Consider the following 14,805-nt stretch of genomic DNA (forward strand, 5'->3'; position numbering starts at 1 on the left):
GGTGCAGAAGAATAAAGTCTCTTGCCTACAGGAGGCACTGGGATTTGAACCCAGGTCTGACAGCCACCCAGAGCTGCCCCTGGGGTAATTTCTCACTGGTGTGTTATGTAGAGAAATCTCAGACTTGGTCTGTCAGCTGACTCCCCTTGGCGGGGTAGTGTTGTTGTTTTCTACTTTCTACCCTTTGACAACTTCTCCTCTGTGTGTCCCAATCAAGGGAGAAGATCCTTCCATGGGTTCTGCCTCTCTGATGGGGGGAGGTGAGAATGGGAGGGGATGCAAGTAAACCAGATCCAGGGTGCAAATCCAAGGAGGTCCAGATACCTCCAGATTGGAGATGCTACCATCAGACTGACCCTGGATCAGTATTGCGGAGAGCCTGAAGGGTGGTTTGCCATAGGAAATATCCACATTTTTTGGGGGCGGGGGGGGGGGCTTCTCTCCTCAAACAGTCATTCTAATGGGTGGTAGTGAAGAGCTCACTGGATTGAAAGCAAGACATCATGGATCCTAGTCTTGCCTCTGCCCCCTTCTAGCAGCATGACTCTACCTCCCTCTCTGAGCCTCAGTTTCCTCATCTGTAAACTGGGTTTAATAACTCCTTCCCTGCCCACTTCACAGTGATGACAGATGTGGTGTTTGACTCAACTCCACAAGGACTTATTGAGCACCTACTATGTACCTGGCACTCCACGGGGTCTGAGGAGAGGCTCACAAAGATGGGTCAGGTGAGATCTCCATCCTCAGTTGTATCATTTGGTGCAAAGAGGATGGAGGCAGTGGTGAGCAGTGGCTCACATCTCAATAGCGTTCTAGTGAATTCTCGTTCACTGCATATGATAGCTGTCTGAGGTTGGCAGAGCGAATATTCTTATTCTCATTTGCCAGATGGAGGGAACTAAGGTTAATGAAAGCAAAGTGACTTGCTGAGGGGTGACAATCACATCTAACCCACAAGTCATTTGCACAGGGTTTTCATATGTGGTATGTCATCGAATCTTCAAAATATCCCTGTGCGGTAGGGGCCAAGGGCTTGAATAGATAATTCTCCACATCCATGAAAATGGCCAACCGCATGTGAACAAATGGCCAACATCACTAATCATCAGGGAAATGCAAATCAAAACCACCTCATACCTGCCAAGATGGCTGAGAGGGATGGAGGGAATGAAGGAGGGAGGGAAGAAGGGAGGGAGGGAGGGAGGGAGGGAGGGAGAGAGAGGTGAAATGGTGCAGCCACTATGGAAAACAGTATGGATATTCCTCAAAACATTAAAAATAGAACTACCACTTTACCACTTGACCCAGCAATCCCAGGTCTGGGAATTTATCCGGAAGAATTAAAGTCAGGATCTTAAACAGAAATGAGCACTCCCATGTTCACCGCAGCATTATTCAAAGTAGCCAAGATGTGACAACCTAAGGGTCCCTTGGCGGATGAGTAGATAAAGGAAATGTGGTTTGTACACACAGTGGAATACTCTTCAACCTTTGGAAAGAAGGGAATTCTGTAATACACGGTAACATGGATGATCCTGGAGGACATGATACTAAGTGAAATCAGTCAGTCACGGAAAGATAAATACCTCCCTAAAACAGTCACATTCATGGAATCAAACTGTGGAATGGTGGTTGCCAGGCAGGGGACATGGGTAGTTACTCATCAAAGGGCAAACAGCTTTGGATAAGCAAGATGCATGCATCGTAGAGGTCTGCACAATGTTGGACGGTAGCCAATGGTGCTGTTCTGTCACGGGCATCTCATGTTAAGTGTTCTTACCACAATAAAATAAAATAAAATAAAATTAAGTGCTAAAAACATCCTGGCTGTAGAACATGCATATATATATATATATATATATATATATATATATATATATATATGTGTATATATATATATAAATATATATATATATTGATTTTAGAGAGAGAAGGAGGGATAGAAACACTGATGAGAGAGAAACATTAACTGGGTGCCTGCTGCCCTCCCCCCCACCCCCCACCAGGGATTGAACCCTGACCAGATACCAAACCTTCACCTCTTGATTCATGGATCGACACTAAACCATTGAGCCACACCGGTGGGCTATAGCACATGTTTTTGGTACCTTCCTAGATCAGTTACCCGGCACCATTTCATCTCTCTCTCTCCCTCCCTCCCTCCCTCATTCCCTCCATCCCTCTCAGCCATCTTGGCAGGTGTGAGGTGGTTTTGATTTGCATTTCCCTGATGGTTAGTGATGCTGGCCATCACTCTTGTATCCCCTTGGGCTTAATTTTAGTCTGAGATAGCCCAATTTCCTACTAACAGCTCTTTTTTTTTTTTTTACCTGAGGTCTTTCTCTGACTGCAAGAGCCCTCTTTGCCCCCACACAGGACAGGCAAAGTTAAGGCTTTCCAGGAGCTGAATACCTCCACTCCCTCACCCTTCAGATGGGAAAACTCTCAGGTGGGTGTTCCCTCTGGCTCTCAGAGTTACCTGGGGGAGAAGGTCTAAATGCCACTTGTGCTAACTTGCTAAATAACTCACTGGTTTTGGTTCCTTTCCTTCCCTGTCCCACTTCCTACTTCCCTATCAGTCTTTCCCGGGATCATCTCCCCAATAAGCTGCGTGCCCCTTTTTAAGGGTTTGCTTCTAGGGGAACCACACTGAGACACGGTTAAATAACGGCGTATGGAGTGAGCGAGTAGATGAATGAGAGAACGTGGCCCATCACTGACCCCAGACTGGGAAGGTCGAGGGAAGGGGGGTCATTGGGCCTTGATGTGTTTGTTTCCTGGGGACTGAGCTGGACTTAGAAGGGGCTGCATCTTCCAGCTGGACTGGAGTGAAGAAGCAGAGAAAACATGCTAGAAATCATGTGCTGGAGGGTTGCTGAAGTTACGGTCAGGCACGGACTCCAAGCCGGGTAACTGACCTAGGAGGACTCCCTGGCTTAGGTCCCCACCATTGGCTGCCCAGTTCTCACAGAACAAAACCCAAACTCTTTCCTCCGACCTTGCCACCCTCTCCAACCCATCCCAGACCCAGTTGCCCTCCCTCGCGAGCTCCAGCCTCACACACCTGATCCTGGGACACATGGAGCTCCCTGCTCCTTGGGGCACCTGAATTCACGCTGGCACTTTGTCTGGAAGGATCATCCCCCCAGAGTTCTGCCTGACTCACCTTTCCCTTTTCCTTTGGGTTTCAACTTAAAAGTGACCTCCTTAGAGGGAGACCAACCAACTTAGTCACTCCTTATCCTATCCCTCATTCTATTTTCATGATAAAATCTGTATATGGAATATTTTATTGTTACTATTAATAACTTGTTTTCTGTATAAAATGCAGGTTCTGTGAGAGACCTTGTTTATTCTGCTCACCGGGGTAGCCTCAGCCTTTGTAACAGGGCCTGGTGCATAGTAGGTGATCCACAAATATTAATGAGTGAATAGAAGAATGAATGGTAGATTGATGAGAAGACAGGAGGAATTCTGGAGTGTAAGGGCCAGTGTCTTTGGCTGCCTTTCAATGCCTTGGTGGATATTTACTTGGTCCACCTGGATGTCTTTAAAGGACCGCAGGCGATGAAGAGGGTGGTGTGAATAGCTCAGCATCACTCAGATAGGGGTAGGAGAGTCAGACCCCGAACTTGGGGTCCCGACCACAAAGCCCATGCCTTTGACCACCACTGTCCTGCAGGCATCCTCTCCGGGCCCCTCGACAGGCCCGATACAAGACCTCCTGACCGTGTAGCCCAGTCTCCTACCACGTGGCACAGACAGAGGATATTATTCTTGCTGTGGTATTTCCAACTTTATTTAGAAATTGTCCCAGTTTTATCTTCTATGAGCAAATATATAGGTCAGCCATACAAATTAGTTGCCCTTAGAAACGTGTCACACAGAAAGGAATGTTTCCCCCTGAAGCTCTACCAGGGGTGGGCAAACTTTTTGACTCGAGGGCCACAATGGGTTCTTAAACTGGACCGGAGGGCCGGAACAAAAGCATGGATGGAGTGTTTGTGTGAACTAATATAAATTCAAAGTAAAGGAGCGGAAGGGAGAGCAAGAGAACCGGATAGAACAGCTGGATCCGGCCCACGGGCCGTAGTTTGCCCAAGGCTGCGACCATGCTTTCTACCCTCAGCACTACTGGCATTCTGAGTTGGCTCCTTCTTCGCGGTGTGGGTGGGCCTGCCCTGTGCATTTTAGGATGTTTTGCAGCATCCCTGGCCTCTGGCCTCTAGATGCCAGAAGCCTCCCCCAGAGACAATCAAAAGGGTGTGCAGACACTGCCAACTGTGCCCTGGGAGACAAAACTGCCCCCATTGAAGAACCACTGCCCCGAGCTCTCCGAGGGTAGGGACTCTGTCTATTTTGCGGATGCCTGTGTTGTTGGCGCTGGGCCCAGGTTAAATGCCCCGTAAATATCTGTCGGAAGAAAGGATGAGCACATGTGTGACCAAGTGAATGAACGAACGCCTGACTCGGGCCAGTGTGCTTGGGCCGAGTTTGCTGAACAACCCGAGCTCCGGAGCTCCTCACTCCTCCCGCCCTCCTGCCCTCGCCTTGGCCGCAGCCGCACTGACCAGCCTCCGGGAGGGAGAGTTATCCCATCTGGCTCCCCATAAGCTATCTCCAAACAGGCGGCCGCTCCCAAATGCATCTGTCTCAGCCTTGTGCACAGAATCCAGAAACATCTAACCTCAACCCTCAAGTGAAACAGGGAAAGTAGGAGGCAGAGCCTGGGGGTACATGCAACAGATGCCCCCATCCGTCAGGGTGTCATTCACAGGCTTTGGGATCCAACCTAAGCAGCTACAGTGGAGGAAGCGATGGAGCTGCTACTTCTCCTCTCGCCCCCCCCCCCGCCCCCCGCACCTCCTCATATTTCTCTTTCTCACAGACATTGGTAGAGCGAACATCCATCAGGGAACATTACACTGTATAATGAGGCAACTGCATTCAGATCGCAAATAAGAAGATGGGAGGCTTCTATCAGACTTTAAGCTGCTCGAGCTCACTGAGCCTCTGCTAATGAAAATATGAGCAGCAGCGGAGGCCGAGCCTGCTCCCTCACGTGGTCTGGTAAATATCTTAATATCTGTAGATCCCTCTCTGCCTTCTAAATTGTGTGCATCACTTCTGACATTTACGAGTTCTCTGTGATGCTTGCGAGATTGAGCCGCCATGAAAACCTACCATCCGCACTCATTCCCATTCTCCCTCCCTCCCCAGCCCGGGCTGTTAAAGCGCATCCCATATGGGTGAGATGGGAGGCCAGCTGCAGACCTTTTAGGGCGCATCCCCCCTCCTCCCTCGTCCCTATTTGCACTGCACATGTTTGGAGATTTCATCTCATTTCAACAAGTCCTGGCTGAGCGAGAGCCTTCTGAGTCCCCGGAATGTGCAGGTAGATGACGGGGAATGAAACCCGGTCCTGCCCTCCAAGGAAAGGCCTCCCCACTTATTGAGCACTTACTGTGTGCACTCTGTACAGGCCCTCACAGTAAGTCCTCAATTGAAATGGGGTGTGGGGTGGTAGCCTCGTGTCACAGTTGAGAATCTCATGTGCTTTGAGTCACAGAGCTACTAAGGGGATTCGACTTAGGCCACTGTCTTCCCAAAGCCAGGTGACCAGGAAAGAGGCTTAGCTGTGCACTACAAGACAGCGTGAAAAAAAAATGCCAAGTAAAGGTAGAAGGAGCATTCTGTGGGGACACAGAGAAAGGGAAGATTAATTCACTTAAAGGACTTAATGTGTCCAGGTTCGAGGAACAAATATAATGTTGATGGAAGATGGAAAAAACTGAGGACTGAAGGATAGAGTGTACAACCTCACAGGAGTGCGTGCCCCTTCAGTGGGGCGAGGAGTGTGTGGAGAGTGATGTCAGTAGAGGGATGCAGGTGCAGGTGGTGCAGCGGGCGCTGGAACCAGCCTGCATCAGCTCATCAGCCCACTGCTCATCCTGCTCAACTCAGTATTCAGCTGGGTCAGGTTGGTAGCTTGAAACCAGCCACGGTGGGAACATTTACACCATGGAAATGGGCAATCGGGACCCCCTTTCTGAAATCCACTTGTTACACATTTACTAGCACATACTGAGGACCAGAGGGGCATCCCCTCCAAGGTCTCATAAAGCAGCAGGCTGGTAAGGCTGCTAACGAAAGTGAGGGCTCCGGGAAGGTGGCGCTAATGGCTGGAAATTCAGATCTGCAGTTTAGAAAATCAGAAGTGATTGCTTCCTCTTTCTCTTTTCTTTTTCCCTGCAAAGTGGGAATGCCTCATCGAAAGAGAACTAAACATCTCCCTAAATGGAAGAAAAAATCAAAGTGAGGATCTGACCGGCTGCAGTGTTTCAGCAGGGAGGCAGGCAGAGCACACCACCCCACCCCCTCCATCATTACAGATGTGACATTATCCCAAACTCATTTATTCAGAAGTCTCTTGCCATAGATCAGCGCTTTGCCTCTTCCATTACTAGCTAATCCAAATGGACCTGGTGCAAACTAAATTTCGAGGATAATGGAGGACCAATCTGTGTGTACGATCCGCTGGCTCTTGCTTCCTGATAGCATTTGCTGACTCCTCAGAATCACGAGGCTGCGCCAGAGCAGCAGACCCTCCTGTGAGTGAAGACGCAGAGTACCAGAGTCCCCAGCACCCTTGGCCGCCTACATCAAATACCCACAGTGCACCTGCTACAATGGTGGTTGTTTGATGAAAATTGTACTTGATCCTCACAACAGCTCCGAAAGGGAGATAATGTGACTTCCATTTTGCAGGAAAGGAAACAGGAGTCCCAGAAAGGCCGAAAAACGTGCACAAAGTCTCACAGTTAGGTGATCCCACATTTGTCTCTAAGGCTTTTACACTTTTAACTAGATCTGGTGACTACCTATGGTCAGCTGAATAATGGCCCCCATCGACATCCACATCCTAATCCCTGGAGCCGGTGACTGTTACCTTACCTGGCAAAGAGAACTTGGCAGGTGTGATCAAGTTAAGGTTCTTGAGATGGAGAAATTACCATGGGCTCAGTGTAATCACAAGGGTCCTTAGAAAAGGCAAGCAGAGGGAGATCTGAGTACAGCAGAAATGAGGGCAATGTGATGATGGAAGCAGAGATTGGAGTGATGTGGCCACAAGCCAAGGAATGCCACCGGAAGCTGAAAGAGGCATAGAATGAGAACAAATTCTCCCCTGGAGCTTCCGGAAGGCACCAGCCCTGCAGACACCTTGATTTTAGCTCTGTAAGGTTCATTTGGAACGTCTGGCCCTATGAGAACTATGAGAAAATACATTCTGTGATTTTGAGCAGTATTTGTGGTCATTTGTTATAGCTTCAACAGGAAACTCATACACTTTGCAAAGCAGGAAAAAGATGCCAAGGCAGGAAAGGAAAGAGATGAGGCTGGATGTCCAGGGGTCCTCCCCTTCCTGTCATCTCTCCCCCTTTAGCCACACTGACCTCAATCTGAAGCTGCAATCTGTAATAAACACAAGCATCCCATGACCCCCTAGGGAAAGGGAAGGAGGCAGCTGAGTGACAGGGGACAGCACACTGGGCTCCATCAATCCGGTTCTGTCTCGACTCTGCCAGCCACTTGTTATGTCATCTTGGCTGAAGCACTTTAATTCTCTCAACTTCTGAAGATGTCAGGATTTCTCAGATGCAGCTCTAAAATTTTTATCTCTATGTGCTCAGCAAACTAATTCTGTAAGCTCAAGTTGGACAAAATATGGAGTTCATCAAAGGAGCATCCAAAACAGGCTCTCTGCAGATTATTCTTATTCATCTTTTCTGCAAACAGTTTCCCCAGGCTCCCCGGAGAGGCCTTTCAAAGTTGGAGGTTGAGAAACCATCCCTCAGGGAGACACTCCAATGCATATTAATTTGGAAAGATTTCTCCGGCTGCCACGGCCAGAGAGAGGGCACAGATTGGTTCCATAAGCCTGATTGGAAAGACTAGAAGCAATTTTTGGAAGTCTGCAGATGAGAAGGCTCTGAATGAGGTGGCTGGGCTGAGAGCAGGGGGCAGTTGGAGGGAAGAGAAGGGAATGGCATGGTTCCGGTGGTGGAGTTCTACTGGGGTTGTTCTTTTAGCCCCTGGGGGCTGGGCCTGGTAACAGTGGTGAGCTTAGGCCTGGGCGTAAAGCTCAGTGGCTATCGCCTAACTTATCTGAAAACCATGAACTGGGATTCCGAAGGCCTAGGCCCTATTTCAAGTCCTGTTACCATCCTTACTTGAGACTTTTGAGTGTCTTAAATTTTCAACTTCAGTTTCCTGATCGGTCAGTTGGGTGAGTGGTAAGAGCTTTTTGGACCTAGAAAGCAGTAACCCCACCCCCTCACCCCTGGCAGGCCAGGTGTCCTAGCTGCTAATCTCCCTGAGCCTTAGTTTACTCAACTGGAAAATGGGGTTCCTCATCAGAAGGTTGATGGAAGGTTTGTGAGAAGATACCTAAGTGGCATAGGCCCTAGCATGCTGCCCCTGTAGGCTTTCTCACAGGCTGAGAGAGTGATGAGACATGACAGGATGACAGATGTGAGGTGCCCCTGCTCTTCTTTTTGAGGGGCTGGACCTATGCTGCAGGTGACATTTGGCTGGGAAGCGTGCTCACCTCTCCCCATGCCTGACCACCTTCTGTTCTGCCATATTCAGAGCAAAGTTCCCCTGCTTCTCTCACCCGCCGTAAGCCTGGCCTGCACAGGAGTGTGGCCTCAATGACCCGGGGCCTGTTCCCCGAGCTCTGAAGCATCCCCGACGCCTGTCTGAGCCTCTGCACAAATGACAATGTCACCGTGGTACAGGGTCAGGCTGCTACATCCTGCTGAGTCTACAACCTCTCACCTGCACCCCAGGTCGACTTCCTGGTGGTGGAGCCCTCCCTCAGGCAGAAATACAACACTGAGCTGCCAGCTGAGGGCTGTCTTCCTGGAGACAGCACCCTGCCGGGCCGACTGCTAAGGGGATGGGGCAATCTTTTGGTGCTATTCTCTGGGGCTGGCAGAGGCTGTGAGAATGGGGTGAGTGTCAGCATTTCCAGGCACCAGTCTCAAGATCTTCCCTGGGTGGGTGCTGGTTGTTGTGCCTGGGGAACATACCCATCACCCTCAAAGCTGGAAGTCTCAAACAGGAATCCTCAAACTTTACTGTGTGTGTAAACTAGACCTTGTTAAAATGCACATTCTGATGCAATAGGTCTGGGTGTGGCCCAAGAATCGGCATTCCTAACCAGTTCCCAGGGGATGCTGTTGCTGTTGCTCTCCAGGTAGCAAGGGCCTACAAGGTCACCTTGAGGCAATGACAGAAAGCTCCAAAAGAAGGAAAAGGGGAACTACAATTGCATGTCTGCTGTGTGGCAGCGGCGGGCCAGGCGAGTGAAAGTTGCTCCCTCTTTCATCCTCACATCAAATTTGCAGGATGAGATTAGAATCCTAATTTCACAGAGAAGGACAAGAAACTGAGGGAGCTACAGGCATGCACTCAGAGCCACATGGCTGGCACGGGAGCCAGCACTGAGTTTGGACATCTGGCTCATGCTCGCTCTGTCTACGAAGGTGTTTCCCCATAAATGAAGACGAAGGTCTATTGCAATTCACAAATGAGTAAATATATCTCGTGAGTAAACATAGGGGACACCCTGGGTCTCATTCTTCATCCAAATGGTACAAAGCCAATGGTGTGAAATGATTTCTTGCCAAAGTATAATAGATGTTTTAAAGTAATAATTGCACGTAGGGCACGGTGTGAGAAAATGGGTATTCTTATGTGTGTATCGGGGAAACTGATTGGACAACAGATAACATTTATCAAGTGCCTTAGAAATGTTTTAGCAAGAAAGAAAGAAAGAAAGAACTGTTCCCAGCCTTTGATTGGGTAATTCTGCCCCTGGGAATCTGCCCTAATGAAGTCTTGAAATATGGGTGTCCCAGGACAAGAAACTAGTAGGAACAATGCAAACATTTAGCAATAAAGAGACGTGACCATGGAATGTCTAGCAATGGAGCTGCATGTAGTCAATGCATGCTGTGTCTAATACCATGAACATGCTAATGTCATAAGGGGAAAAAGTGTTTTGCAATATGATGCATGGAAAATAATCAAACATCGATATTTAAAAATCCCCTTAAACCTGCATAGACAAAAAAGACTGAAAGGAAGTAAGCCAACATGTTAGTGGTTAGGTTTGGGTTGTGAAGCTATGGGTGATTATGTATTTTCTAAAATGTGCACGTGGCTTTTATAGTGATTTTGCAAAAATGTCCTTTCAAATGAATATAGATTTAATGCCCTTAACCCTAGTCAAATGTACCCTGAAGTTTTATAAATTATTCCTTATTTCCTCATTGACTCACATGATGATTTCAGAGACAAGAACTTAACTTCTGATTGATCATTGATGGGTGCAGCTTCGGTCTCTCTGTCTGTCCCCAGATCCTACGAGTAAATATGTTGCCATGTCTAAGTCATCAGGAGGGTCAGACCTATGTGTGGTCATTGATTCCTTCAATAGACTGGGCTTTACGGATGCCGAGGTGAAAGAGTTTGTGAGGGGCTTAGAGTCTGGAAGGGAAGAGAAACAGATCAATGATTATGATCCCCTGAGAGCAGATGTTTAGGGCCAATTCACACGGGGCATGGTGGAGAGGATGTCAAGGGGGCCCTTCTGCAGACGATGAGGAGGAGCTAGGCCAGGATGACCCAGAAGACACTCCAAGCAGTGTTTGCAAAGACTTAAAGGGGAGACATGGAGAACAGGGTTGGGTTTAAGGGGCCACTCAAAGTGTGGCCTGGCCTAAGGTTGGCATGCTTGGGTGGGGAGGAAGAGATGAGTTGGGAATGGCTGGAATCGTCAAAGGCTGTAGATATCAGGCTGTGGGGTTTAGAGTGTATTGAGAAGGTTATGGAAACCCCAGGAGGGTTTTAGAGAGGGGAGGATCATGACCAGATTGGACAGTAATGAAGATCACGAGGGTCAAGCCTAGAGTGTGGGTTGGGGAGTGAGAAGCTGTCTGGGGATGTTTCAATAATTTATGTGAGAAAGAGTGAGGGGGTGGCAGGGGGATGGAGAGAGCTGGACAGCTGGGACGGAGGTTTAGGAGGTAAATCAATAGCTGAAGGCCTTGCAAATTAATTGGTTTGGAGGGTTAGGGGGAGAGAGGAACTTCCAGGTTTCTGGCTCGGACAACTGGGTCGACTGTCAGCACATTCGTAATTGCTCACTTGTATATTTTATGCAGGCTCACATTTCAGGGTAAATGAAAAGGCAATCTGATTGAACAAAATATGATTTATTCACAACCTTTTAGGAACACATTCAGCTCTTGAGAATGTAGGTACATGCACAGACCAAAGGCCCGCATCTTCTCCGCCAGCCACTGTGAAGGTGCAGAGGCCAGGTCCTTTCCGGAGCCTCTGGAAGGCCCTCAGCCAGCACTCAGATGCCTTCCATGGGCGGGAGTCGGGGTAGGGGGTTCGGGTACAGCCCAGACGCTGGCTCCACTGACTGAGAGCTCCTGCTCTTACACAGCAAAGGGCACCGCTGTGCAGAGGCGTTTCTTTTTGACTGATGGCTCCCCCAGATAGAGGCGGGGTATGGAGAATGGAAAGTAAGTTACAAAAGTACCGTGGTTTCTGGGAAGCTGCCAGGTGGCTAAGGCAGGGCTTCTTTCTGCAGGTCACCTTTCCCTCGCAAAGCAGAAAGGAATCATGAGTTTGTGATCAGCTCTCAGATGTCTGTGAAATGCATGTGCGAGCGCACGCGCGCACACACATACACACACACACACACACACGTGTGCACACACTTTATAGATGAGCATTGGTGTACCTGAATAGTCTGTTTTGCAACATGATGCTTTCTATGGCCATTCAGGCCAGAGCCTGAGTGTCCAGCTGCTGGGTGCTCATCCTTTCCCACCTGCCACGCTGACGGTGTTTAAATATTCGTGTTGGTGGCACTCCTCCAGAGCACTGTGGGGCGTCAGGGAAAGAGCCCAGACTCTGACTCCAGACACAGCTGGGTCTGGAAGGGAGGGAAGCTTCCTCTCGGACCCTTAGATTTCTCTCCTATAAAACAGGGTGACAGCATCGCCGTGGAGGCTTGCTGTGAGGAGTAAATGAGATAATGCAGGTAAAGCACTCGGCACATAGTAGGGCTCACTGCCTGTTCCAGAGCTGGGAGGGACACACTCGGGCTGAGGGTGCGCTGAGTAGCAGCTTGTCCTCTAGATCTTGGCAGAGGGGACTCGAGACGGGTCTGTAGATACAGGTGCCTACACAGAGGCCTGTGGGATTATCTTGCATGGTCATAGTCCTGTATGATAAGGCAATTTCTGCAGCAAAATTTCCTGTTTGCTAGACAGTGCAACTCATGCTTTTACATGCTTTTGTTTAAGATACATTAGCTGTGCTGCTGACTCTGGCGTGGAACTGTGGAACCATGGCTGAGCTCTCAGTGCGCCTCCCTGCACCACAGGGCGGATCTGAGTGCAGTTTGCGTACATCTCATCCCGGGGAGTCCGGGAGCCTGGTGCAAAGGCAGCTTCCCGGTGCTGCAGGCGGGCACAGGTCTGGGGTGCAGAGAGCCGGACTCACACCCTTGCTCACACTGCTTGCTCGTGACCTTGGAAAGTCACTGACCACCACGCTCAGCTGAGAGCCTGTGTTCTCTGCCCCTGTCCAGCCCTGCCCCTGGCACAGAGGGGGCCCAGAGCCCTCTGGGTGAATGAAGGAAGGAACTGCACCTTTCGTAAGAAGTGGATAATGAGTCCTCCTCTGAAGAACTGTACTAGAGATACAAAATGGAAACTGCCAAGCATTGTGCTTAGTATGTGGGAGCTGATGTTGCTATTCTTAGCATTCTCCGTTGAGAATTGTCTCACAGTTGCGTAACTCTTCCCTCCACCGTATCTGGCAGGGTGCCTCACACATAGTAGGTGTGTTCAGTCAACGATGATGGATTTTTAAAACTTATTTTCCCGTTTGCTTCCAGGGTGGACTGGAAATGTGACCGGGTTGCTCAGAGCCCCTCTCCTCCCTCCTCCTTCCCTCCTAACCCTTCCTCCCTCACCCCTTCAAGGGACGTAGTGATAAGTGGGGGCTACTGCCCTAAGGACTCTGGATTTGCTACGAATATTTCCCAGCCCCACCCAAGTAAGGCAGCGCCAAACTGGGCCCAGGGAATTATTTTCGGTGTTTTCTCCAACTATTCTCATCTTTAACGTTATGCAGTGGGTGGTTAGGGCTGGTGATTTTTCTTGCTTTTGTGCAAAGCAGACCAGAATAGGCGGCACGGGGTGAGTCACTTCAGACTCTCAGCACTTCAATTACTTAAAAACTCAAGGGTCTGACGAAGCTTAGAATGTCACCTTCTCCTAACAGCCACAAGCAGATGGCAAAGGCTCCATATTCCAGGCAGTCGGTGCCTTCCCGGCACAGGCAGTCTGCTGCTCACTAGCTCCTCGCGCCCAGAGAAGAGAGGCAGGAAGAAAGGCAAGTGAGGCTTAAGAAGGCCCCCGGGATGCCAAGCACGTCGTGGCACACATTGTTTCATATCTCACTTCATTTCATCTGCACAATGACCTTATGAGGTAGTACACTTAGCGCCTGTGAGGTAATAAATACCAGCCCCGTATATATATTCCTCACCTACGAAGGTGTCGGGTCCCCTCTCCAAACATTACGTCCGTATATCCATCGCCTCCACCCAAAGACATGGTTCTGTTGTCTTTGTTTCATAGATGAGAAAACTTAAGCTCAGAGCAGTGGATGGGAAATAAAAACGGAACCTGGGTCTATGTTTGGAAAGCCCATATTTGTAAAGTCCTATGTTTCCCAAACTGTGTCCCAAGGAACTTTGGGGCCTCTTGAGATGCTAATAGGTAATTATCAGAGGGGAAAAAGGGTTCTATGGTCCAAGTGGTTGGTTTGGGAATTTTTGCTTACACCCCCGCCCCTGCCCTTTAGAGTCAGCACACATGTTGCTTATTAAAGGCTCTGAGAGGTCTGTGTTAAAGAAATGTGTTGAGCCCTGGCCAGTGTGTTCAGTGGTTAGAGTGTTGGCCTGTGCACAGGAAGGTCATGGGTTCAGTTCCTGGTCAAGAGAAGGTACCTGGGTTGCAGGTCAGATTGCCTCCCCCATGTGGGAGGCAACCAATCCATGGGTCTCTGTCATATTGATGCTTCTCTCTTCTCTCCCTTCCTCCTCCCGTCCACTTTCTCTAAAAATGAATGGAAAAAATACCCTCACTCCTTGGGTGAGGATTAAAACAAATTAACAACAACAAAAAAGAAATGAGTTGTTCTTCCACTGATCCTGAAATAATGAAAAACCTAGCTGATTAGACTATTAGAGTAAAGATTTTGACTTCCAGGTTCTGCTCCTACTTGGCACTAAAAAACCCCAAAGTTATTTAAGATGCTTATTTTAAAGAGGGGCAAATAAAAAATAAATTCATTTATTTTAGATTTGACTTTGTAAAATAGCCATAATGCATATTAAGAAGCCTCCACTAGTTGTGTTTTTGTTTGGACCAAACATAGAATATATTTATTTATTGGAGCTTCGAAATGCAGACACTATACAGGAAGATCATAAGACTTTTCCCCCACCGAAAGTTCATCTTAAAGATAATAATTTAGAACTCATTTCCCCACGCAAGCAAAGTTGTAAATGCTGGGCAGGTTCTCAGGCAAGCCCCATAGAGACTCATTTAACCCATTCCCTTTTGAAGTGATTTATATAATTTTTTAAAGATTAAAAATTTTTTATCGATTTTTTTTTTGAGAGAGAGAGGAAGGGAGAGGAAAAGA

General features: G+C 48.6%; 1 protein-coding gene across 2 annotated transcripts in view; it reads right to left on the reverse strand.

Annotated features, from left to right (window-relative positions):
- ASIC2 (acid sensing ion channel subunit 2) overlaps window positions 1-14,805 on the reverse strand; it is an 851,967-nt gene that overhangs the window by 142,354 nt on the left and 694,808 nt on the right. The window lies entirely within an intron of this gene.

Source organism: Plecotus auritus (genome assembly GCF_963455305.1).
Source record: "Plecotus auritus genome assembly, chromosome: 7".
In the NCBI taxonomy this organism is placed as follows: Eukaryota; Metazoa; Chordata; class Mammalia; order Chiroptera; family Vespertilionidae; genus Plecotus; species Plecotus auritus.